Source organism: Pelmatolapia mariae, linkage group LG1, assembly GCF_036321145.2.
Source record: "Pelmatolapia mariae isolate MD_Pm_ZW linkage group LG1, Pm_UMD_F_2, whole genome shotgun sequence".
Taxonomy (NCBI): domain Eukaryota; kingdom Metazoa; phylum Chordata; class Actinopteri; order Cichliformes; family Cichlidae; genus Pelmatolapia; species Pelmatolapia mariae.
Genome location: NC_086227.1, coordinates 130,001 through 138,611, shown reverse-complemented (window position 1 = coordinate 138,611; position 8,611 = coordinate 130,001). Strand labels below are relative to the sequence as shown.

Sequence of the window (8,611 nt, the reverse complement as noted above, 5' to 3'; positions counted from 1 at the left end):
TTTTTTTCCAGGATGAGATTTCTCAGCTCATCGATTGTTTCTGTGTTTTGCTTTTCAAGTTTCTGGCATCTTTGTTCCACCTCTTCTAATGTTGCTTGTTGTTCTTCAAGCTTGTCTTTGAGTTGTTTGGATGTTGCCTCTTGTATCAGCTTGTCCTTGTGCATGTCTGCATTTCTCTGTTCGACTTCTTTGTGCTTTTCTTCTAACTGCTCGTTTCTTTTGTGGATTTCTTGGAGCGTGAGCTGCAGGTCTTCGTGTATTTTGTCTTGTTGTTGTTTTTGTGCCTGCATTTGAGTGTTTTCACGCTTCAAGTTATTGAATTCCACCAAAATCCCCTTAACGAGCTCGGAGTTGTTTCTCGCATTTTGCTCGATCCTTTTCTGCATCTGTGAGCAGCGTTTCTCCAGTTTCTCCTTTTCTTCTTCCACTTTAGCTGCTTTGTCCTCCAGCTGATTACAAAACTCTTGAAGTTTTAGATTTTTAGACTCAAAGTCCTGGACAATACGTTTTCCTTCTTTCAGTCTTTCTTGTTGTTGCTCTTTCTGTTGAAGAAGGTCTTTATTTTGGCGCAGCGTTTCATCCAGGCTTTCTTTCAGCATTCGGTATTTTACCTGCATGCTCTTCAGTTCGTGCTGCATGTCTCTTTGTTTTTTGTCATGCTCTTCCTTCTGTTGGAGGATTTCTTTCTTTACTTCCACAGCTTCATGGAGCTGTCTTTGGAGCAGCTGATTCATTTGGTCCATGTATTGGAGGTCCCATTCTATCTTATCAGTCATGGTTTTCTTGTCTTGGAGCTGGTTGGTCATTTCTTTTAGTTCCACGCTCTTTTGCTTATTTTCTTTAATGAGGTGCACAATCTGCTCTCGGGCCTGAGCAAACTTTATTCCCCAGCCCTCATTAATAATTTTTATGTCCGGCTGGCGCTGTTGTCTGTCTTCCAGCTCTTTATTTTGGGCTTCCATTTGTCTACACTTGTCCTCCAGTTGAAGTTTCTCTTCTTCAATTTGTTGCATTTTTTTCTGGAGAAGGTAGTTTTCCTTCCTACTCTCCTCTAATGCCCTTTGGAAGGATGAGACGCCATTTGGGGAAATCGGCCGGCCACGCCAGGAAGGAGAGGCGGCGTAATCTTTTTGAATTGCTTGTTTGTTTCTTGGAAACATGTTGGAGTTTCTATACGATGACCTTTAAGAGCTTTCCAAATGTTTCTGTGGTGAACGTTTTGTAGGCTGCAAACACAGATGCTGCTGAAACGAACTAAAACTTGCTGTGTCTCACCCCTATTTAAGGAAAAATATCAAAGGACTTAAGATTCTTAAGATCTCCCTATGACATCATCACTCCCTAAGCCAATCAGATTGTCACAAGACATTTTGGAATGGGGTATTTTTTTTTAAACTGTTTTCAAACTTAACTTAAAATTTCAGTGTTTCCTAGTTGTGGACTATCGGTTAGTCCAGCCGATTAAGAAATTAATTGTCACAAACATCCCTAATATTATATAACAGACAACAGAAAACAAGACAAGTTTTTTTTTCTACACAATAGAGCTATAATAAAAGTTTTTTTTTAATTATCCTACTTTTTATAAAAGGGAATATTTATTAATGAATATGTATTTAATTAAAAAACTCTCATCATCTAAAGGGTTTAACAAAAAGGGGGAGCTTCCTGCTCGAAAATGAAATGCCCCCATTTTTCTGGGCGTGGGTGTTTAACTAATTAAAAAGAACAAACAAACAAACAAACATCTGTCTCCTATTTTTTTTGTGTCACACAGTAAAGAAGCATCAATATCTGATGAGAAGACATTAATTTGTTGGTGTTTGTGGTGTTTGGTGCAGTTTTCCTGTTTTCTGGGTTGTTGTTTATTTACAGTGGAGATGAATATCTCTAACAAGTTGATTTGTTCACATTTGCACGTCTTAATTTTTAAGAGGAATGTGTTTTTTGAGTTTGTACACTATATGCATGTAAGGCAACCGTTTCCTTTTTCACTATTTTTGTGTGGTGCATTTTTCTATTTTAACAAAAGGGGAACAAAAGACATTTAAGTCGACCTGAGATGATTTGTTTAAATGTTTACATGGTCTTACTGAGGTGATGCAAAGTGAAACATGCTTTCTTTTTTTGGTAATGTGCTGGAAAAGCTTGAAAATGGACCTTGAATGTGCTTAAAAAGTGCTTGAATTTGACCCTGAAAAAGGTGTATGAACCCTGCATATATTGCAGTATTTACAGTTTATAGTAGAAATTTCATGCCAACAGCTAATCTTTTTTTTGTTTACTGGGAAATGAAATGCTGCCAATTCACAAAGCTGGTTTTCAGCTGCACTTCCTGTTGTAGACTTGTGATGTACACAGGCTCTGTTCCAGCACTCAGCATGTTCTTCCTTATTTTCTCCACCAGGGGGAGTTCCTAAACTATGACATCCTGATAGGAGTGAACCAGGGAGAGGGGCTGAAGTTTGTGGACGACAGTGAGGACAACGACGGCATCTCAGCTGCGGCCTTCGACTACACCATCTCCAACTTTGTTGACAACCTCTACGGATACCCAGAGGGTGAGGACGCCACCTCTGTACACTGCCACTTTTCAGTTATTCCATTTTACAGCCTCCTCTCACTTAACTGCGTTTTGCAGCATCATCAGGTTTTGTCTTTTTAGGAGCCGCGTTTGTTGATTTGTTAGTTTTTTCTTTTTGCTGTATTCATTAAAACAAACGGATAATCCTCAAAATGACAAATGTGGGCAATTATCAAAGCATACATTACAGTTCTGACAGCTTGAGTTCACGTGAATTTTCAAAAGAACATGAAAACCTGTCTTTAAGTGTTTAAAACATGCGAGTAAAGAATGGAATCAGTAAAATGTGAATGAAGTGCATCAAACAAGACAAGCGTGCTAAAGAGAGCCACTCATCCACATCACGGCGTGTCTGCGCCTTATCCTTTGAGGCTCTGTGGGCAGTAATGCTATCATCCCCCAGGTAGTCGGCTCCCAATCTCAGCGTCGTTGTTTCTGACAGGTCGGCCTGCGAACCCCTCACAGCCGGACCACAGTCACAGTACAGACATGTTTGGATAATGCAGTCATGCTTCCTCTCTACTGCCTGTCACTCGTTCTGTTTTCTGAAAGACTTTTTATCCTCTCTAGATTTGTCACTCGCTTCCTGGCTCTTGGTTCATCTCACCAACGTGTGCTTTGGTTTCATATCTTTCGATCAGACCGATCTCTTAAAAAAATTCTCGCACTGCTGTTACTTTATTCTTAGCAGTTTTTCACTTTTATCTTTCTTCCCCTCCTGTGCTTCTTCACCAGGCAAAGACATCCTGAGCAATGTTCCCTCTAAGCTGCGCACGTGCGCAATTGCGCACTGCTGGCACGGTCTCTGCGCACAGAAAATCTGCGTTGCGCACAAAAAAAATCTAACCTGAATTGAAATTAAAATTAATACTTTAACAATTCTGTTTTGCAGTGTTAGTCAGTAAGTGACTGGCTGCTCCCGTATAGGATTAGAACGATGCCACCGTATCCCATATTCCAGCCAATAATGCGATTCACATTCGTATATACGCAGCCAATCAACGTCGTTGACAGGCTATGACAGCGTCCTTATGTGCCGACACCGTAGTTTTAGCAAGCAAAGCGGCGTGGCTGATGTGGAGTGAAGTCACGTTAATGACAACGTGTACAACCATTGGAGATGTGAGCAGGACAGACGGAACAAATGACGGAAAAAGTGTGGACTTTATACCAGTTTTTAAATTGTGTTGATAGGCCACATAAAACCAGAGTTGTGATAAAAATATGCAATGTTTGGTTTTCTTCCTGAATACTACCGTTGTTTATATTTACTGCGGGAAGAAACGGTAAAAACGGCGTTTTATTTAAAAAAAAAAAGGCTCGAAAGCACTCTCCGCCTGTGAGCAAAAACAAACCCCCACCCCCCTCTCTCTTTCCTATTGGTCGAAAAATGTACCATGTCGACCAATCAAAAAATGATATGGCAACGTGGCATCTAATTGTTAAGAAACGGGGGGAACTTTTAGGAGTGACGGTGGTGTTTTGAGATGTGAGAGATTTGAGACGTTTAGCGCAAATCTTGTGTAGTTAGTGTGTAGTGTAGCCAATAGTTTTGTTGTGTGTGTCAGAACAACGAGGCAACTGCTGAATGTTACAGGTGTTACAGGAGTGATACATCTCCTGCAGGCCTGCAGGTATCAGGCTGTTGTTCTCCTTTATCTCATAGTGGACAGAAATTATTTTTTGGAGTGGCACAAATAATTTGTGTGGCATCAAATTTGATGCAGAACAGCTGATTGTTCTGTAAATAGTTTGAAATGTTTATTTAAAAAAAAACGCATTGACTGCATTTAAAAAAAATAGCTACAAAAAACTTTGTTGTTTGCCAAACTGAGTTACTTTTTTGAGGAGTAACTATATAATTAAATTGCCCAGCATTGGTAATTATATACTATATTTTGCAGACAGAGAGTTACAGGACTCTCTCCCAGACCACAGACTCATAATACAAGTCAGAGCTTTATAAAAAAAAAAAAAGAAAGTTGTGTTTTCGAAATTGGAGTTCAAGTTATTTTTACTTCCAATAGTGTTAACATACTACACAGGCCAATGGCTAGATTTTTTTTTTTACATTTTCATTGTAAGTGGGCTAAAGCAGTTTAAAAGTAGTCTAACATAAATGTAAATGCTGTAATTTGATTATTTTAATAAACTATGTAACTTGGATGGATTAGATGCTGGCGTGACCACAGTGCACACGTCTGATGTCGCTCACAGTGGTCCAAGGGACCGCTTAGGGAGTTTGTGTGTTTGCTCAGACACATGAAAAATTAGAGGGAACGTTGATCCTGAGGGAGACCATTAAGTTCATGTACACAGACTGGGCGCACAGGGACAACGGCGACATGCGGCGGAAGACTCTGTTGGCCCTGTTTACGGACCACCAGTGGGTGGCACCAGCTGTGGCCACTGCCAAACTCCATGCCGAGTTTCAGTCCCCAGTTTACTTTTACACGTTCTACCACCACTGCCAGACCGAGACGCGGCCCGAGTGGGCCGACGCCGCGCACGGGGACGAGATACCTTACGTGTTCGACGTACCGATGATCGGTGCCACGGACCTGTTCCCGTGCAACTTCTCCAAGAACGATGTGATGCTGAGCGCTGTGGTCATGACTTACTGGACTAACTTCGCAAAGACTGGGTAGGCCTCATGTCATAGTAGTGTAAACTGTACCTGTTACTGTATGTTCTCTGACAGAACTACAGGCTTATTGTCACAAAACACGGAGTGTTCAGGTAGCAGGACCCCAAAGCAGACTCAGAACACCGCAGCTCAGAACTATGTACAAGTTTTATTTAACTGAGGAATCTTTTCACAAAGCTAGGAAACGAAAAACTAAGGCTCATGCCACGGGGGGGAACGAGGAGCGTGGAGCCCAGGAGCACTGTAATCGGGACTGTGGGGAGACTGCAACAGAAAGGGGAGACACAGTTAACAGCACGCAGGTTGCCAAAAAAAAATGGAAAGCTAGACTCCATAAGTTGCCGAGGCTTACAGGTAGAGCAGGACCGTGGAGCTTGGAGGGGAGAGATGCCCGGGAGGGGAATCCTTAGGGAGGGAGGCGGTCAGGCAGGAGGACAGGCAGGCCACAGGCTTCCACGCCGAATGCTGGTAACACTGGAAGGAGACTTACGGACTGGCGAGGAGAAGCCGTCAGAGCTGGCTAAAGTAGTCCTCCGGTGATTGCCGTAGATGAGACGCAGGTGGTTTGGAGGCGGCCCAGCCCGAGGGTGTGGCCACCACAGCCTCCCACGGCTCCCAGGATGCCAAACCACGGGCCGTGACACTTATCAAGCAAAGGTGTTGATTTAGCTGTAGACTTTAATGTGTTTCCAAAGTGTTTCCGTTTTGTTACAGTTCAGGTAAATTTATCTAAGTCTGTTAACACGTAACAGGACTTAAATGGCTCAGGGCTCAGTCTCTGTAACACTTTAACCAAATTAAACATAATCTCAGATTTTACATTTTTTGAAGAAGTTGAAAGAAACTAAACATCATTCAATCTGTAATCTGAGCTAAAGAGAGAGCGAGAACAATCAAATTACAGGAGAAAGAAACAAAAGTTAATGAAATGTAGCAGCGACATATAAACACAGTTGGATGATGAAGTCAGTGCATCATGGGAAGTTTCCCACTGCACACTGAGCCTATATCAGCAGGACTGTGGGTTGATTTAGGGTCGTGCGCTCCAGCTATGTCAAAAATGATCAACACAGATGTAACATGAAGAGCCTTTCAAGAACAGAGAAATTGTGGTGTGGTGATCGTGATCCCTTCAGGTCCCCTGACTGATCACTGCTAGAGAGGTACAAAGAAAAAACTGAAATATTAGCGCCTATATTAAGAATGAAATGTTTCTTGCGATGAGCTGTAAACAATTACAAAATGAATTACATTAAATTAAATTAATTAAAAAATTAAATTCTTTGATTTATTGAATTGTTTATTGTGGTAGAAATCCTACACTAAAGTGTTTCTACTGTTGTCATGTGCTTTGCTTTAACACTCTAACAGGCGATGCTACCATAGAACTGTTGCAGTAAAGTATGATAGTGGTGCAATAATAGCAGCTGCTTATTATGGGCTGAATTTGCCGGCTGATTTAGCTTAATGTCATCTTTTTTGTTTTAGTGTGAATCTGTAATTAAAATGCTTATAGCCTTCTAGTCCTCTTGAATACTTGAATCTGGGTTGCTAGTTTAATTCCCATGTGGCTTTGAAGAATTGAACATACTGGTTCACCAAAAGCATCCAGATCCCAGAGCAGCCGGTTGGTCTTAGATAGTTTAAAGGTTGCACAGAGAATGGGCCCCCTGTCTGTATTCAGTGTATTGATGCCACATGTTACTTATAATGGAGACTGAATATAACTTTGAACTGAAACGTTTAACCTTTATGCTCCACCAGGGACCCCAACCTGCCCGTCCCTCAGGACACCAAGTTCATTCATACCAAGCCCAGCCACTTCGAGGAGGTCATATGGACCAAGTTCAACTCGAAGGACAAGCAGTACCTTCACATCGGTTTGAAACCTCGTGTCAGAGACAACTACAGAGCTAACAAAGTGGCCTTTTGGCTGGAATTAGTCCCTCATCTTCACAGCCTGCACGACGTGCTCTTTCCCACCACTACGCGCTCCCCTGCAGGCCGTGACCCCGGCACCATGAGGCCCAGAAACAACGTTCCTCGAACCTCTCGTCATCCTTACCCTACCTTCCCGTCGCTCCTCTTCCTCAACGTCCTGGCCTTCGCCGCCCTTTACTACAAGCGTGACAAGCGGCACGAGATGCGCCGGCACCGGCTGTCCCCTCAGCGGGGCGGCCCCGCCAACGACCTGGCTCACAGCCAGGAGGAGGAGATCATGTCCCTGCAGATGAAGCACTCGGAGCACGACGCTCACCACGACATGGAGCCCCTGCGGCCCCACGACATCCTGCGGCCCGCCTGCCCTCCCGACTACACCTGGCGCTGCGCCGCGCCCCCGACGACGTGCCGCTGATGACGTCAAATACCATCACCATGATCCCCAGCACCATCACCAGCATGCAGCCTCTTCACGCCTTCAACACATTCCCCTCCACCGGCCACAACAACACCCTGCCCCACCCCCACTCCACCACCAGGGTATAGTAGGGACAGGCCCGACACAGCGCCACCTAGGGACCAGGAACACTGGCTCTGCTACCGCTCTGGAAGGGAGGCCTCTAGACGTGGGCCTTCGTTCTGTCCTCTTATTCTCTTCTTTCTCCAAAAGCAACTACACCTGCTGCGTCATGTGCTGTAAAACTTGGCAGCTCCCTCCACTGGTGGCATGTGGAGGTGCAACTGAAGTGTACAGCAGCAGATGAGCAGTTTGGGGTGGGGGTGGGGTGGGTGACTCAGATCTTTCAAAGATACTGTTTTCAAAGACGGTCTGCTGTTTCCAGGCTCAAGACCTCCAACATTTGTCAAAGGGACGAATGCTCTCTCGCTCCTCGCTGTTTTCTCTTTTTTACGTTGGCGTCATCTCTTTTTCCATCTCCTGTGTGTTATGTGCACATTATGCTTCTCTTTTCTACATCCGTGTTTTATTACTGCTCTCTTCCTCTCATGTGACACGCCTCCCTCCTGCTCTTCTCTAAAAATTCCCGATCTGCTGAGCAGTTTGGAGGGGGGAGGCGTACACTAAACATATAACTATGAAAACACTGATATCTTTCATTCTACCAGCATTTTTAGGTGCCAGGTAAGTACTGCTGTGTTTCAATTCTCATCGAGGGAGAAGAAAATCGAAAGAAAAATAGAGTATCGCTATTTACCGTCAACTAACAGAGTTCTGTCATGTTCTCATGACAAAGTGCCAAACTGGCCCTCAGTCGTGATTTTCTTTCTTTCATCTTCTCTTTTTTTGTTGTTTTGTTTGAAGCATTTGTTTCATTGTTGTTTTTTATTGTGTGGAAAGAATTTTTCTGAAAATATAGATATAGAGAAATGATATTATATATAGTTCTATATAAAATGTGTACAAAGGAGAAAGTATATAA

At 43.3% G+C, this 8,611-nt stretch overlaps 1 pseudogene; it reads left to right on the top strand.

Annotated features, from left to right (window-relative positions):
* The first annotated feature begins 1,177 nt into the window (after positions 1–1,177).
* LOC134624216 (neuroligin-2-like) lies at positions 1,178–8,332 on the top strand (annotated as a pseudogene).
* Positions 8,333–8,611: the final 279 nt, after the last annotated feature.